Genomic DNA, 18,483 nt, shown 5'->3' on the forward strand with positions numbered 1-18,483 from the left:
AATGAGTGATGTTGAGCATCTTTTCATGTGTTTGTTAGCCATCTGTATGTCTTCTTTGGAGAAATGTCTATTTAGTTCTTTGGCCCATTTTTTGATTGGGTCGTTTATTTTTCTGGAGTTGAGCTGTAGGAGTTGCTTGTATATTTTTGAGATTAGTTGTTTGTCGGTTGCTTCATTTGCTATTATTTTCTCCCATTCTGAAGGCTGTCTTTTCACCTTGCTATTAGTTTCCTTTGATGTGCAGAAGCTTTTAAGGTTAATTAGGTCCCATTTGTTTATTTTTGCTTTTATTTCCAATATTCTGGGAGGTGGGTCATAGAGGATCCTGCTGTGATGTATGTCGGAGAGTGTTTTGCCTATGTTCTCCTCTAGGAGTTTTATAGTTTCTGGTCTTACGTTTAGATCTTTAATCCATTTTGAGTTTATTTTTGTGTATGGTGTTAGAAAGTGGTCCAGTTTCATTCTTTTACAAGTGGTTGACCAGATTTCCCAGCACCACTTGTTAAAGAGATTGTCTTTAATCCATTGTATATTCTTGCCTCCTTTGTCAAAGATAAGGTGTCCATATGTGCGTGGATTTATCTCTGGGCTTTCTATTTTATTCCATTGATCAATATTTCTGTCTTTGTGCCAGTACCATACTGTCTTGATAAATGTATTTATTTTTAATTGAAGGATAGTTGCTTTACAAAATTTTGCTGTTTTCTGTCAAACCTCAACATGAATCAGCCATAGAGGGGGGTTCAAGAGGGAGGGGACATACGTATACCTGTGCCATATTTTAAATTCTAAATATGCATGATATAATAGGGTATTTGTCTTTCTCTTTCTGACTTACTTCACTTAGTATGATCATCTCTAGCTGGATCCAGGTTGCTGCAAACAGGAATATTTTGTTCTTTTTTATTGCTGAGTAGTTTTCTATTGTGTGTATGTATATATCCATATATATATATATATATATATATACACATAAAGAGAGAGAGTACATCAAGGCTGTATATTGTCACCCTGCTTATTTAACTTATATTCTGAGTACATCATGAGAAATGCTGGACTGGATGAAGCACAAGCTGGAATCAAGATTGCTGGGAGAAGTATCACTAACCTCAGATATGCAGATGACACCACCCTTATGGCAGAAAGCAAAGAAGAACTAAAGAGCCTCTTGATGAAAGTGAAAGAGGAGAGTGGAAAAAGCTGACTTAAAACCCAACATTCAAAAAGCGAAGATCATGGCATCCAGTCCCATCACTTCATAGCAAATAGATGGGGAAACAGTGGAAACAGTGATAGGCTTTATTTTGGGGGCTCCAAAATCACTGCAGATGGTGACTGCCACCAAGAAATTAAAAGGTGCTTGCTCCTTGGAAGAAAAGCAATGACAAACTTAGCGAATTAAAAAGTGGAGACATTACTTTGCTGAAAAGGTCTGTATAATCAAACCTATGGTTTCCAGTAGTCATGTACAGATGTGACAGTTGGACCACAAAGAAGGCTCAGCACTGATCAACTGATGCTTTCAAACTGTGGTGTTGGAGAAGACTCTTTAGAGTCCCTTGGACTGCAAGATCAAACCAGTCAATCCTCAAGGAAGTCAACCCTGAATATTCATTGGAAAGACTGATACTGAAACTGAAACCCCAATACTTTGGCTACCTGATGCGAAGAAATGACTCCTTAGAAAACACCATGATGCTAGTAAAGATTGAAGGCAAGAGGAGAAGGAGACGACAGAGGATGAGATGGCTGGATGGTGTCACTGACTCAATGGACATGAGTTTAAGCAAGCTCCAGGAGATGGTGAAGGACATAAAAGCCTGGCATGCTGCAGAGTGACTGAACAACAACAAATACATATATATATATATATATATATATATATATATATCACATTTTCTTTATCTATTCCTCTGTTGATGGGCATTTATGTTGTTTCCATGTTTTTGCTATTGTGAACGGTGCTGCTATGAACATAGGACTGCATGTTTCTTTTTGAATTATAGTTTTGTTCAAGTATATTCCCAGTAGTGGGTTTGCTGGATCTTATGGCAATTAGATTTTTTGTTTTCAGGGGTACTCCATATTGTTTTTCATAGTGGCTGTACCAACTTACATTCCCACCAACAGTGTAGGAGGGTTCCCTATTCTCCACACCCTCTCCAGCATTTTTTATTTGTAGAATTTTTAATGATGGTCATTCTGATCAGTGTGAGGTGATACCTCATTTTAGTTTTGGTTTGCATTTCTCTAATAATTAATGACATTGAACATCTTTTCATGTGCCTACTGTCTATCTGTATGTCTTCTTTGGGAAAATGTCTGTTAAGGTCTTCTGCCCATTTTTCAGTTGGGTTGTTTATTTTTTGTTGTTGAGTTGTATGAGCTGTGTGTATATTTTGGAGATTAAACCCTCATCTGTTGCCTCCTTTGCAAATATTTTCTCCCATTCCGTATTTTTTCTTTCCTTTTTTTTTTACAGTGTATTTTGCTGTGCAAGAGCCTGTAAGTTTGATCAGGTCCCATTTGTTGATTTTTGTTTTTATTTCTATTGCCTTGGGAGACTGAACTCAGAAAAAGTTGATAAAATTTATGTCAGAGAGGGGCTTCCCAGGTGCTGCTAGCAGTAAAGAACCCAGCTGCCAGCTCAGGTAGATATAAGAGATGAGAATTTGATACCTGGGTCAGGAACATCCCCTGGAGGAGGGCCTGGCAACCCACTACAGTATTCTTGCCTGGGAAATCCCATGGACAGAGGAGCCTGCTGGGCTACAGTCCATAGGGTCACAAAGAGTCTGATATGACTGAAGTGACTTAGAATGCATGCACACATGTCAGAGAATGTTTTGCCTATGCTCTCTTCTAGGAGTTTTATGGTGTCATGTTTTATATTTAAGTCTTTAAGCCTTTTTGAGTTTATTTTTGTGCATAGTATGAGAGTGTGTTCTAACTCCATTGATTTACAAGCAATTATCCAACTTTACTAGCATCATTTAAGAGACTGTCTTTTTCCTATTTTATATTCTTGCCTCCTTGGTTGAAAATTAATTGACCATAGGTGTGTGGATTTATTTCTAGGCTCTCTATTCCGTTCCATTGATCTGTGTGCCTGTTTTTGTATCAATTCCACACTGTTTTGATTATTGTAACTTTGTAGTTTTATCTGAAGAGTTATGCCTCCTACTTGGTTTTTTCCCTCAGACTTGCTCTAGAAATTCTAGGTCTTTTTTGGTTCCATATATATTTTTGGATTATTTGTTCTTAGTGCTGTGAAAAAGGTCGTGGATAATTTTATAGGGATCACGTTAAATCTGTAGATTGCTTTGGGTAGTATCATCCTGTTGCTGCTAAGTCACTTCAGTCATGTCCGACTCTGTGCAACCCCATAGATGGCAGCCCACCAGGCTCCCCCGTCCCTGGGATTCTCCAGGCAAGAAAGCTGGAGTGGGTTGCCATTTCCTTCTCCAATGCATGAAAGTGAAAAGTGAAAGTGAAGTCATTCAGTCGTGTCTGACTCTTAGCAACCTCATGGACTGCAGCCTACCAGGCTCCTCCATCCATGGGATTTTCCAGGCAAGAGTACTGGATTGGGGTGCCATTGCCTTCTCTGAAATCATCCTGTTAACAATATTAGTTGTTTCAATCCAATAGCATGGAATATGTTTCCATTTCTTTGAATCCTCTTTTATTTCCCTTATTAATGTTTTATAGCTCTCAGCATATGTGTTTCACTTCATTGGTCAGTTTTATTCCTAGGGTTTTTTTTGGTGTGATTTTAGAAGGTAGTTTTTTTTTTCACATTCCATTTCAGATATTTCATTGCTAGTGTTGTTGTTGTTCAGTCTCTCAGTCATGTTCAACTTTTTGCAACCCCATGGACTGCAGAATGCCAGGCTTCCCTGTCCATCTCCCAGAGCTTGCTCAAACTCATGTCCATTGAGTTGATGATGCCATCCAACCATTTCATCCTCTGTCGCCCTCTTCTCCTGCCCTCATATTCCATTTCAGATATTTCACTGTTAGTGTAAAAGAATGCACCCAATTTCTTAATGCTTATCTTGTATTCTACTACTTTGCTGAATTCATTTATTAGATCTAGAAGTTTTTGTGTGGAGTCCTTAGGGTTTTCTATATATAGTATCATGTCATCCATGTGCAGGGTTTTTAAAGTTCATTGGATAGTAAGAAATCAGCAACTTAAATTAATCATGTCTATGTATAGATTGCTATCTATAAATGTCATGGTAACCACAATCCAAAAATCTATAATAGATACACACACACAAAAGGAAAATAAATCTACACATATCATTAAAGGTAGTCACACATGACAAGAGAACAAAAGAAGAAGAACGAAACAAAAAAAGACCTACAAAAACAATCCCCAATGAATTGACAAAATGGAGATAAGAACACACATATCAGTAATTACTTTAAATGTAAATGGACTAGACATAGTGTGGCTGAATGGATACAAAAACAAGACTTGTATACATGCTCTCTACAAGACTCATGTCAGATCTAAGGACATACACAGACTGAAAGTGGGGGAATGTGAAAAAGTATTCCATACAAATGGAAATCAAAAGAAAGCCAGGGTAGCAATACTTATATTAAAAACTGCCTTTAAAATAAAGACTGTTTCAAGAGACAAAGGGCATTACATAATGACCAAGAGATCAATCCACATAGAAGATATAACAATTGTAAAAATATATGTACTCAACATAGGCTGCTGCTAAGTCGCTTCAGGCCTGTCTGAATCTGTGTGACCCCATAGATGGCAGCCCACCAGGCTCCTCCATCCCTGGGATTCTCCAGGCAAGAATACTGGAGTGGGTTGCTATTTCCTTCTCCAATGCATGCATGCATGCTAAGTCGCTTCAGTCGTGTCCAACTCTGTGCGACCCTATGGACAGCGGCCCACCAGACTCCTCTGTCCACAGGATTCTCTAGGCAAGAATAATGGAGCGGGTTGCCATTTCCTTCTCCAACTCAACATAGGAGCACCTCAAAATAAAAGGCAAATACTAACAGTCATAAAAAGAGAAATGAACAGTAACACAGTAACAGTGGAGGACTTTAATACTCCACTTAGACCAATGGACAGATTATCCAGACAGAAAATCAATAAGGAAACAGAAGACTTAAATGACACATTAGACCAGATGGACTTAATTGATATTTATAGAATGTTCCATCTGAAAGCAGCATAATACACATTCTTCTCATGTGCACATGGAACATTCTCAAGGATTAACCATATGCTGGGCCACAAGGTGAGCATTGATAAATTTAAGAAGATTGAAATCATATCAAGCTTTTTTATCCAATCACAATGTATGAGACTAGAAATAAACTACAAGAAAATAATGCAAAAAATACAAACACATGAAGGCTAAACAATATGCTGCTAAACAACCAAGTGATCACTGAGGAAATCAAACAGGAAATCAAAAAATACCTAGAGACAAATGAAAATGAAAGCTTAATGATCCAAAACCTGTAGGATGCAGCAAAAGCAGTTCTAAGCGGGAAGTTTATAGCAATATAGTCTTACCTCAGGAAGCAAGAAAAATTTCAAATAAACAACCTAACCTTATAATGTTTGCAGTATCAAAAGCTTCATTTGTCCCCAGGCTACAGGTGCCATTTGACCCAGGTGAGATAGATAATTTGGAGTTGTTGAAAGTGAGATTTTCCTTAATTAAATATCTTTATTCCTACAATTTGACATGGACTGCAAGCCCTGTTGGTTTTTCTGACATTTAGGTAGTGGTTTGCTGACAAAAGTCTGTATAATCAAAGCTATGGTTTTCCAGTAGTCATGTAAAATAGCAAGCCCTGTTGGTTTTTCTGACATTTAGGTAGTGGTTTGCTGACAAAAGTCTGTATAATCAAAGCTATGGTTTTCCAGTAGTCATGTACAGATGTGAGAGTTGGACCGTAAAGAAGGCTGAGCACTGAACAACTGATGCTTCCAAACTGTGGTGCTGGAGAAGACTCTTGAGAGTCCCTTGGACAGCAAGGAGTTCAAACTAGTCAATCTTAAAGGAAATCAACCCTGAATATTCATTGGAAGGACTGATGCTGAAGCTGAAACTCCAATACTTTGGCTACCTGATGTGAAGAACTGACTCATTGGAAAAGACCCTGATGCTGGGAAAGATTGAAGGCAGGAGAAGAAGGGGGAGACAGAGGATGTGATGGTTGGATGGCATCACCAGCTCAATGGACATGAATTTGAGCAAGCTCCAGGAGTTAGTGATGGACAGGGAAGCCTGGCGTGCTGCAGTCCACAGGTTTGCAAAGAGTCAGACACAACTGAGCGATTGAACTGAAGCTTCTTCTAAAGAAGAGCATGCCTCAAACCACACTTTATTTTTTCATGATCTTGAGATTAAGAGTCTACAAAAAAAAAAAAAAAAGTAGCAGGAAAGAAGGCCAGAGTTCCTGAGCACACCCAGCTGAAAGTACTGTTACCATTTCAAACAAACATGAAGAAGATACTGGGAAACAGAAGAAAGATAAGTTCTCTCTCTACAGTTTTAGGAGTAAGAAAACATTCCTGAGTTCTTATCCTCTAGAAAGATGAATATCTGAACAAAGCTCACTTTCAACAACTCCAAACTATCTAACTCACCTGGATCAAATGCCACCTGTGCCTGGGGACAAATGAAGCTTTTGATACTATAATAATTATAGGAAAAACAATTGGTGCTGCATGGTTCCCCCCCCCCCCCACAAAATGAGCTAAGCAAGTGCCAAGAGACTGATATCTAAGAGCTCTAATGGTATATGTAAAATAGATAGCTAATGGGAATTTGCTGTATGTCTCAAGGAACTCAAATAGGGGCTCTGTTTCAATCTAGAGGGGTGGGATGGGGAGGGAGATGGGAGGCAGGTTCCAGAGGGAGGCTGATTCATGTTGAGGTTTGATAGAAAACAACAAAATTCTGTAAAGCAATTTTCCTTCAATTAAAAAATAAATTTAAAAAAGAGCTCTAATGGTATGGATCTTCACTGATATATAGATTCAGAAGGCCAAATATGTAATAATTTTAGTTCCAAACATAGAAGATAAAACACATGAAAAATGAAGAAATTAATCAAACAATAGAGGAACAATCCTTGGGCTGAGAGAAACAGACTGCATATGAAATGCAGTAGTTAAATGTAAGTGACTGATATAGACTGACTAGGGATGGATAACATAACTTAAGGACTCTTCAAACAAAAGATCTATATTTCTAGGCAAACTCTAATGTTTAGAACTAAAAGTATTACATCATCTATGAAAATCAGAGTTATGGATAGCAAAGGAGTGAGGCCGGAGATGTAAACATGTTCTAAAGGTCTTATCTGGGAAAGCATGCATTTAGAAGAGGGAGAAAACTGAAACTATTTCAGATAAACAAGAAAATACTGTAAATAAAAATATTGGAGGAGGAGTGAATTCTAAGAGGGAAAAAAGAAAAGTCATGTTTTCAAATAATAGTGGGGACATATGTGTCTGAAAGTTGAGGGCAACCATTAATGAAATGGTAAAGCATATTAGAGCTCACAAATTAACAAAAGGAAAACTGAACAGCTTGATCAAAACTTGGAAAAATGAAAATAGGGAACAATAATGTAAAATGAATAATATTTTTATTAAATAATGTGTATTAAATAACATGTAAGAAATTCAATCACGTGTATGAAACACAAAATGCTGATGATATCAATACCTCTTTAAAAGAGAGATGCTATAAAATTGGCAAAAAGTAATTTAAGCATATGTTGTCTGCAAGAAAGAAGTAAAATAAAAATAAATTGCAAATAGGAGGCTGTATGCACTTATCCATTCAACAAATAATTTATGGAATGCTTACTATGGGCCAGGCATGGTTCCAATTACTGGGGACACATCATAAATTAAAACAAAATTTCTGCTTGCATTCTCATAGGTGATGTAGGCAACAAACAAATAAATGCATATTGTATTAGGTGGTGGTGAGTGCTAAGAAGAAAATTAGAGCAGGGTAAAGGGACAGAATGATAGAGTGAGAGTTTGAGGGAATGCTTCATTGATAACATTCTACAGAAACCCAAAGAACATAAGCAAAACATGTAGGTACCAGGGAGGGAGAGTGTTCAAGGTAGTAGGTACATCAAATACAAAGCACCCAGATCATGGCAGATTTTGAGGAGAGATATGACATTATTTGACTTATCTAATAGCTTAACAGAATCATTCTGGCCATTCTGGGGAGATAGACTATGGGGAGTACCATGATAGGAACAGGAAGGTCTGTTAGGAGGCTATTAAAATAATACAGATGAGAGATAATGTGAGCTTGGATAGGGTAGTGGCAGTGGAGGAAGCAAAAAATGGTTGGGTTTTATATATAATTTGAGTTCTATAATCAAAAGAAATTCTTGATAGATTAGGTGTACAGTGTTTGAGAAAGAAAAGAGTCAAGGATGGACTGAACAACTAGAAAAATAGAACTGTCACTTACCTAAATGGAAAACACTGGGAAGAAGGTTTGATAGGAAGAAATGAAGGCTTTGGTTTTAAACATGTAATGCTTCAGATATCCATTAAACATCCAAGTGAATATGGCAATTGGCTGCTTACATCTGGAGTTGAGGAGAGACTTACATGCTGGATAAATAAAGTTTGGAGATGTCAAGATGTAAATTTCATTTAAAGTAATGGGATTGGATAAAATCACCTAGGGTGCAAGTATAGAAAAAAGTGTCTGAGGTCTAGATGCTAACCTTAATTTTTTTAATATAAATTTATTTATTTTAATTGTAGGTTAATTACTTTACAATATTGTATTGGTTTTGCCATACATCAACATGAATCCGCCACAGGTATACACGTGTTCCCCATCCCGAACCCCCCTCCCACCTCCCTCCCCATACCATCCCTCTGGGTCGTCCCAGTGCACCAGCCCTAAGCAACCAGTATCATGCATCGAACTTGGACTTTAATTTTGAAATTGTCTTTCCACCATAAACAGTTAAAAAGGTGGACAAAATATATGCAATGACAGTTTCCAGACATTAGAAATCAGGAGCAAAGGATTGTGATGCCTGAGGGAAGGGGTAAAAATGAGATGGACCCTATGATTGTTGAGTGCTTGGAGACAGCCTCTGGACCATGGTGCTGAAAGAAGAATCCCAAGCACAGCACACCAGTCTTTCTGAGTTAAGACAGAGAATTGAGTTTGAGGATACCGGGACGCTAAGAATATGGGGACTGGAGAATTGGAGAGCAGAGAACTTGTTAGAAAGAGATCCCTAGAAATCTTCACAGGGATCTTAATGAATCTTTGGCTGAATATTAATCCAGGCATGTATAGGATGAAACACCATAAAGCAAATTCAATAAAAACTACCTAGAGCACACACAAAGCTGAGAGCTATTTGAGTTGAGTTCTGTAGCTCTCAGCTTTGTGTGAGCTCTGGGTAGTTGCTACTGAATTTGCTTTATGGCATTTCATCCTATATGTGCATAGACATACCAATCTGAATGCAGAGTTCTAAAGAATAGCAAAGAGAGATAAGAAAACCTTAAGTGAAAAATGCAAAGAAATAGAGGGAAATAATAGAAAGGTAAAGACTAGAAATCTCTTCAAGAAAATTAGAGACACCAAGGGAACATTTCATGCAACTATGGGCACAGTAAAGGACAGAAACATTAGGACCTAACAGAAGCAGAAGATATAAAAAAGAGGTGGCAAGAATACACAGAGGAACTATACCAAAAAAAGGTCTTAATTAGAGATACAAAGGTAATATTTCATGCAAATAAAGGACAGAAATGGTATGCATCTAAGGGAAGTAGAAGGTATTAAGAAGAGGTGGCAAAAATATACAGAAGAACTGTACAGAAAAGATCTACATGACCCAGTTAACCACGATGGTGTGAGCACTCACCTAGAGCCAGACATCCTGGAGTGTGAAGTCAAGTGGGCCTTAGGAAGCATCACTACAAACAAACCTAGTTGAGGTGATGGAATTCCAGCTGAGCTATTTCCAATCCTAAAAGATGATACTGTTAAAGTGCTGCACTCAATATGCCAGCAAACTTAGAAAACTCAGCAGTAGCCACAGGATTGCAAAAGGTCTTTTTTCATTTCAATTGCAAAGAAGGTCAATGCCAAGGAACATTCAAACTACCGCAAAATTGCACATATTTCACATGCTAGCAAGGTAATGCTCAAAAATCTTCACACTAGTGAACCCAGAACTTCCAGATGTGCAAATTGGATTTAGAAAAGGCAGAAGAACCAGAGATCAAATTGCCAACATCTGTTGGATCATAGAAAAAGCATGGGAACTCCAGAAAAAAACGTTTTCTTCTGCTTCATTGACTAGGCTAAAGTCTTTGATTGTGTGGATCACAACAAACTGTGGAAAATTCTTAAAGAGATGGGAATACCAGACCACCTTACCTGCCTCCTGAGAAATCTGTACCCAGGTTAAGAAGCAACAGTTAGAACCAGATAGGGAACAATAAACTGGTTCAAAACTGGGAAAGGAGTACAACAAGGCTGTATATTGTCACCCTGCTTATTTAACTTATATGCAGAGTACATCATGCAAAATGCCAGGCTGGATGAAGCTCAAGCAGGAATCAAAATTGCCAGGAGAAATATCAATGACTTCAGATATGCAGATGACACTACCCTAATGGCAGAAAGTGAAGGTGAAAGAGGAGAGTGAAAAAGCTGACTTAAAACTCAACATTCAAAAAACGAAGATCATGGCATCCAGTCTCATCACTTAATGGCAAATAGGTGGGGAAAAAATGGAAACAGTGACAGACTTTACTTTCTTGGGCTCCAAAATCACTGTACATGGTGACTGCAGCTATGGACTTAAAAGAAGAAAAGCTATGACGAACCTAGAAAGTGTATTAAAATCAGACACATCACTTTGCCGACCAAGGTCCGTCTAGTCAAAGCTATGGTTTTTCCAGTAGTCAAGTATGGATATGAGAGTTGGACCCTAAAGAAGGCTGAGTGCCGAAGACTTGATGCTTTTGAACTGTGGTGCTGGACAGGACTCTTGGGAGTCCCTTGGACTGCAAGGATATCAAACCAGCCAATCCTAAAGGAAATCAGTCCTGAATATTCATTGGAAGGACTGATGCTGAAGCTGAAACTCCAATACTTTGACCACCTGATGTGAAACTCCAATACTTTGTCCACTGACTCATTTGAAAAGACCCTGATGCTGGGAAAGATTGAAAGTGGGAGGGGAAGGAGGTGACAGAGGATAAGATGGTTGGATGGCATCACTGACTCAATGGACATGAGTCTGAGTAAGTTCTGGGAGTTGGTGATGGACAGGGAAGCCTGGCGTGCTGCAGTCCATGGGGTCACAAAGAGTCGGACATGACTGAGCGAGTGAACTGAACTGAACTCAACAGCAAAACACCCCCAATAACCCAACTTAAAATGGTAGAGAATCTGAATAGACATTTCTCAAAAGAAGACACACTAATTGCCAACAGGTATATGAAAAGTTAGTTAGCATCACTAGCAATCATGGAAATGTACATCAAAACCACAGTAAAATATCAGCTCATATCTGTTAGAATGCCTAATATCAAAATCACAAAAGATACCAAGTGTTGGCAAGGATGTATGGGAATGGGAACACTTGTGTACTGTGGGAAGGAATATATTAGCAGAGCCATTATGGAAAACAGTATGGAGGTTCTTCAAAAAATTAAATGTAGAACTACCATATGATCCAGCAATTCCACTATTGGGTGTTTATCCAAAGGAGATGAAATCACTAACTCAAAACGTATATAAATGATATTTAAATCCAGGAGAGTAGATGAGATCACCAAAAGAGTGTATGTAGATGAGATGAGGACTAAGAACTGAAATAATAGGCACTCTAATATTCAGTTCAGGGAGATGAGGAAGAACTATTAAAGACCTTGTAGAAGGAGAGATCAATGAGGTAAGACCCCAACCCTAATTCTTGAATTGATGGTCCATCACGTTTTGGTTCATTCTTCTCAGTCCCCTTCTCTTGTTTCCTGAATCACCTCCCAAATAAACAAGCTACATGCAAGTCCTTGCCTTAGGTTCTACTGGGATTTTTTGGGGGGGCGGGTAAGGGGGTGAGGGAGCTAAGTTAGAGGGCATGATCAGGTAGGATAAATGCTGCTGATCGGGTAAGATGAAGACTGAGAATTGATCATTGGACTTAGGGAGGTAGAACCCCTGGTCATGACATGGACAAGAGCTACTTCAGTGGAAGTTCAAAAGTCTAGCTGGAGTGGGTTCAAGAGGGAATACTTCTATTTTCTCAATGATACATAGACAAGGTCATAGGCTTAGTGGAGAAGGAAATGATAACCCACTCCAGTATTCTTGCCTGGAGAATACCATGAACAGAGTAGCCTGGTAGGCTATAGTTCATGGGATCACACAAAGTTGGACATGACTGAGAGACTGAGAACACACACACACACACACACACAGACTAGGAGTGGAGGTATGGAAGAGGTGGAGGTATTGGAGGTATGATGAAAGAGAAGTATGAAGTAGCATTTTTAAAGAGTTGGAAAATAAACTGAAGAGAGAAATAAAGTCGAAATGCCTGGCAGTACTGAGGGCCCACTTCAAATTTGTGATTTTGTGTTTTTCTCCAAATACATTCATCTGTTTAGGAAAAAATATGGAACAGGCTGTTTATTTAGCCAAGATTCAGATTTTGCTAGGCTAGGGGTGTGCTAGGGGGAGAGAGGGTCAAGGGAATTGTTGTGATGGACCAGGGAATGTAAGTTTGGCAAAAATGACTTCAGGCGGGTGATGACAAATTTAAAAATTGCGGGAGGGCTCAATTTTTTGTATGTGTGGTGCTTGAGGATACGAGAGAAGGGCCAACACTAAAATTATTCTGATATTTTTTCGTGCAATGTTTTTTATCAAAATTAGCTAATTAGATATACCATTATGTATTATATACAAGTCATGTCAAGGTAAGTTCTCAGAATCTAAGAGGATACTATTAAATATTCTGAGACACAAGTATTAACTGAGACTGTCCTGGGAAAATTGAGACATAGTATGACTCTACTCAGGGCTTCCCTGATAGCTCAGCTGGTAAAGAATCTACCTACAATGCAAGAGATCCCAGTTCGATCCCTGGGTTGGGAAGATCTCCTGGAGGAGGGCACAGCAACTCTCACCAGTATTCTTGCATGGAGAATCCCCATGGACAGAGGAGCCTGGTGAGCTGCAGTCAATAGGGTTACAAAGAGTTGGACATGACTGAGCGACTAAGCACAGCACAGCACATGACTCTACTCATATAGTCATTGATATACAGTAATAACCAATACAATATTGTAAAGTAAAAAAAATTTTTAAATAAACAAATAAAAAGAAGCAGATTTTAGTAGTTAAGAGCACAAAGTTTTTCAGTCATGGCTCCTCAGTTTGAAACCAAGCACATGCCTGACTATAAATCTTTTGGTTGAAACTCATCAGGGCTGGCTCCTCCATCTCATACTGTCGTGTGGGCTATTACATTTGTCTTCTGATTCTAAATTCAGTGTTGCTTCTGAACTTCAGGTTATAGTCTAACATTTTCTGCAGTAATTACCCCTTTTCACCTTCTCAGGTCCAATATCTCCATTATGTTTATTTGAACTTCTGTTGAAATAGATTTCAATGTCCTTACAACCAAATGTGACCCTTCCTTATGAGTAAACAGTCTGTTTACTCATTCTGTACACATGCTATTTTATGCAGCTCATCTTAGGCTCTTGTGTTAATTGTTATAAGGCAAAGTACAAGCATTTTATTGGCAGTGTAGTTATTAGAAGGAGCTTTTTTGATTATATTTTCCAGGAAATTATAGACTCTTGAAACATGACCTTTAACAATTCAGTTTTTCCTGATTGAATGTAGCTCATTGCCTCTTAATTACCTGAAAGGTAAGCCCTGCTTGAGGTAGGTCTGGATTATAAGTGTCCATTACTATACTTTTAAGTCTCTTCAGTTCAGTTCAGTTCAGTTGCTCAGGCGTGTCCAACTCTTTGCGACCCCATGAATCGCAGCATGCCAGGCCTCCCTGTCCATCACCAACTCCTGGAGTTCACTCAAACTCACATCCACCGAGTCAGTGATGCCATCCAGCCATCTCATCCTCTGGCGTCCCCTTTTCCTCCTGCCCCTAATCCCTCCCAGCATCAGAGTCTTTTCCAATGAGTCAACTCTTCCTTCCTACTAATTCTATGTCCCTCTACCTACTCTCTTGAAAGAGGCATTTCAAGATGAAATGAGGATGTATTTACTAAATAGGTTTTTAAATTTGTCTTGCAATGTGACACATAGAAACATTTTGATCATGATTTGTTTTTAATTTATTAGCATGGCTCAAGTAAGGATAAAGGAGTGCTTTGTTAAATAATGGAGAAGGGAATGGCGACTCACTCCAGTATTCTTGCCTGGAGAATTCCATGAACAGAGGAATCTGGTGGGTTACAGTTCATGCGGTCGCAGAGTTGGACACGACTGAGCAACTTACACTTTTTAAATATATTTTTGCATTTTAAAATAACTTTCAAATTAACTCTTAAAAGTCATTGGCAAAAATGATGAATTAAGAATATGTATTATACTTTCAAAATACGGAAGATACAAGAAATTCATTTTATATGTGGTACAGAATTCCATTTTTACCAAATAAACAAGTAGCCAGAAGTATGACTGCTAATAGGGGAATAGAAGTGGCCCCATCTGGAATTTCCCAGTATCTGGAATGGACAGGACAGGAATGGGTCTGGATACTCTGTTCTGGGGCCTGGAGGTCAGGAAATACATTCCTTGTGGTTATAGATCATTCTGGGGATACTACATCCCCGAATAATATACTTCCTCAAATCAGAAAGCCACTTCCCTCCTTTCTGGCTTCTATAGCACTAGCTCTTCCTAATGGGTAGCCCTCCCCCCTGGCTTTTCATACGTACTGCCTTTAAGAAGAGGTGTCCTTTTTTGGAGCCCCTTTCCTTCAACCTCTGACAGACCTCAGGAATGGGACCTACAAGTCCCATAGAAGTGGAAGTAGAAGTGTTAGTCCCTCAGTCATGTCCAACTCTTTGTGACCCCATGGACTGTAGCCCGCCAGGCTCCTCTGTCCATGGAATTCTCCAGGCAAGAATACTGGAATGGGTTGCCATTCCCTTCTCCAGGGGATCTTTCCCACCCAGGGATCGAACCCGGGTTGCCTGCATTGCAGGCAGTTTCTTTACCATCTGAGCCACCAGGGAAGCTGAGAAAGCCTAGGCTAATTCAATCCTAAGGTCAAATTGTAACAGACCAAGTTTAAGAAGTCCGGATGTCTCATTGATTTTGTATTTCTTTAATCCCTATCGCAGTGAGGTAGAGAAATAAAAGAATGACCTGTGTCCTCAACTGCTGATTTCTTTGATTGTCACTGAGACCAAGTTTACTTTAAAGGTACACAAAATCTGCACAAGTGTTCAGTCTTCATACATGTTATGTAGGCAGGCAGAGTACCCAAGTGATTGATGGATTAAAATTTTTTTCAACTTTCATTATGTTGTTTTAGACAGCCTCACATATGTGTTGTACATAGTGAAAAGGTTGGCTTAAAACTCAACATTCAGAAAACTAAGATCATGCCATCTAGTCCCATCACTTCATGGCAAATAGATGGGGAAACAATGGAAACAGTGAGACTTTATTTGGGGGGGAGGCTCCAAAATCACTGCCAGAGAAGGCAATGGCACCCCACTCCAGTACTCTTGCCTGGAAAATCCCATGGACGGAGGAGCCTGGTAGGCTGCAGTCCATGGGGGTCGCTAAGAGTTGGACATGACTGGGCAACTTCACTTTCACTTTTAACTTTCATGTATTGGAGAAGGAAATGGCAACCCACTCCAGTGTTCTTGCCTGGAGAATTCCAGGGATGGGGGCGCCTGGTGGGCTGTCGTCTATGGGGTCACACAGAGTCGGACACGACTGAAGCAACTTAGTAGCAGCAGCAGCAGCAGCAAAATCACTGCAGATGGTGACTGCAGCCATGAAATTAAAAGGTGCTTGCTTCTTGGAAGAAAAGCTATGACCAACCTAGGCAGCATATTAAAAAGAAAAGACAGTACTTTGCCAACAAAGGTCCGTCTAGTCAAAGCTATGGTTTTTCCAGTAGTCATGTATGGATGTGAGAGTTGGACCATAAAGAAAGCTGAGTGCTGAAGAACTGATGCTTTTGAACTGTGATGTTGGAAAAGACTCTTGAGAGTCCCTTGGGCTGCAAGGAGATCAAACCAGTCAATCCTAAAGAAAATCAGTCCTTTATATTCATTGGAAGGACTGATGCTGAAGCTGAAACTCCAATATTCTGGCCTCCTGATGCAAAGAGCTGACTCATTGGAAAAGACCCTGATGCTGGGAAATATTGAAGGCAGGAGGAGAAGGGGATGACAGAGGATGAGATGGTTGGATGGCATCATCGACTTGATGGACATGAGTTTGAATGCTCCAGGAGTTGGTGATGGACAGGGAGGCCTGGTGTGCTGCACTCCATGGAGTCACAAAGAGTCGGACATGACTGAGCAAATGAACTGAACTGAACTGATAACATTCCTCTGCATTTGGGCATAACCTTGTATATTAAAATGTGCTTCTTTCATGGCTCTCATGAAAAGCTCTAGGCATTAGTATCTTCATTTTGAAGTGAAATAAAAGTTGCTCAGCCATGTCCAACTTTTTGTGACCCCATGGACTATACAGTCTGTGGAATTCTCCAGGCCAGAATACTACAGTGGGTAGCCTTTCCCTTCTCCAGGGGATCTTCCCAACCCAGATATTGAACCCAGGTCTCCCGCACCACAGACGGATTCTTTACCAACTGAGATATCAGGGAAGCCCTATCTTCATTTTACAGATGAGGAAACCAAAGATCCAGAGATTGTACAGGGTAGAGAAAGACCAAAACCCTGACCTATGAGTCAGCAGACCTGGATTCTCATATTCCTGACTTTGTCCCCGTGTGTTTATGAATGAGTTGTTTCCCCTCTCTGAACTTCAGTATCTGCATTTATCGAACAAGATGATTGAGCTTTCTCAACTCTGTTTGCATATTATAAACACGTGGAAGCTTTTAAAAAATCCATTCCTCAACCTCACCTCCAAAGATCCTGATTTAATTGGTTTCAGAGTACTATAATTTCCATATCACTAAGAAGCCAATCCAGGTAAAGCCACAAATTCAGTTTGGTATTTCTCTATAAAGGAGAGAAACACTGTCATTTAGTATAAGATTCAAATACTATGGGGACATGTCCTGTAACGGAGTTTGAAAGGCTGAGGGTTTTACTGTGCATACCCTAACTCTGAACTCTATCCATCTCTCTTTCCCTCTCTCTCTCTCTCTCTCTCTCACACACACACACACACACACACAAAATCATTCCAGTGAAAGTAGATTGAAAAAAATAATACTGATTTAAGTCAAGGACAAAGAGTAGCTTAAGTATACAGCCGAGCCAAGATGTTAGTAAAATGGAGTTTGGGGTGACAGAAATAACTAATTATAAAACTTTTTTCTTTCACATGTTTTTTTCTTAGCCTTTGTTTTTCTTTCTGAACCTATATATAGTATTCACACAACTTTTTTTACTCTTTTCCCTTCAATATAGCTTATGTATTAAGATGGGCCTGGAAACTTGTCCTTATTGGAGGCCTTAACCCCCATTGGAAGGGGACTCTTTAAAAATTTTAGAGTAAAATTTAGCCAACTAATTTTTGATATTACAAAAATTAATATTCCTTTTGTTTTAGAGTTTCTTTTTGTCATCAGAATGGTAGTACTTTGAAGGCTAAGATTTAAAGTGTGGACCTAGGAGAATAAGGCCAAGGGAATTCTTTAGTCCCCCTTAGTTGATGCCTTAGGATGCATGTATGGCTGATCTCATCTTATCACAACAGAACGTAAGTGACTTGAGCTTAAAGCCCTGTATTAATAAATCTATGGTGTTCACCTGAAGGATTATTTCTGGTTTCTTTCCTTAGCAACCTGCAACAGCAGTGTTGGTTGGTTTTTCAAGGACTTGGGGATTTCCCAATCCTTGTCATCTGTGTCTTTTATTATCAGAAACATGACCATTATCTAATACAGTCAAAAGGATTGCCTTAATAGTTGGACAATGACAACTTGTGTGTCATGATTACCATCTTTTTTTCCAAGGGACTGGCCAGCAAATACATGTGAAAACAATATATATAACTTTGAAATGACAGCAAGGTCCCTAAACAGTGAGCAGTGTCTCTCACAAGATGTCTTTGCTTGAAAGCTATGTGTCTCCTTCATTCTGGCCTTTGAAAGCAGTAACACTGGTTTAAGGATCAAGATAAGGATATGGGCCTGGATTGTTACTCCTCATTTCCATGTAGAAAGAAGCTCTCAGAAGCTACTTAGAGAATTTTAGGT

Source organism: Bos taurus, chromosome X (genome assembly GCF_002263795.3).
Source record: "Bos taurus isolate L1 Dominette 01449 registration number 42190680 breed Hereford chromosome X, ARS-UCD2.0, whole genome shotgun sequence".
NCBI classification, from domain to species: Eukaryota; Metazoa; Chordata; class Mammalia; order Artiodactyla; family Bovidae; genus Bos; species Bos taurus.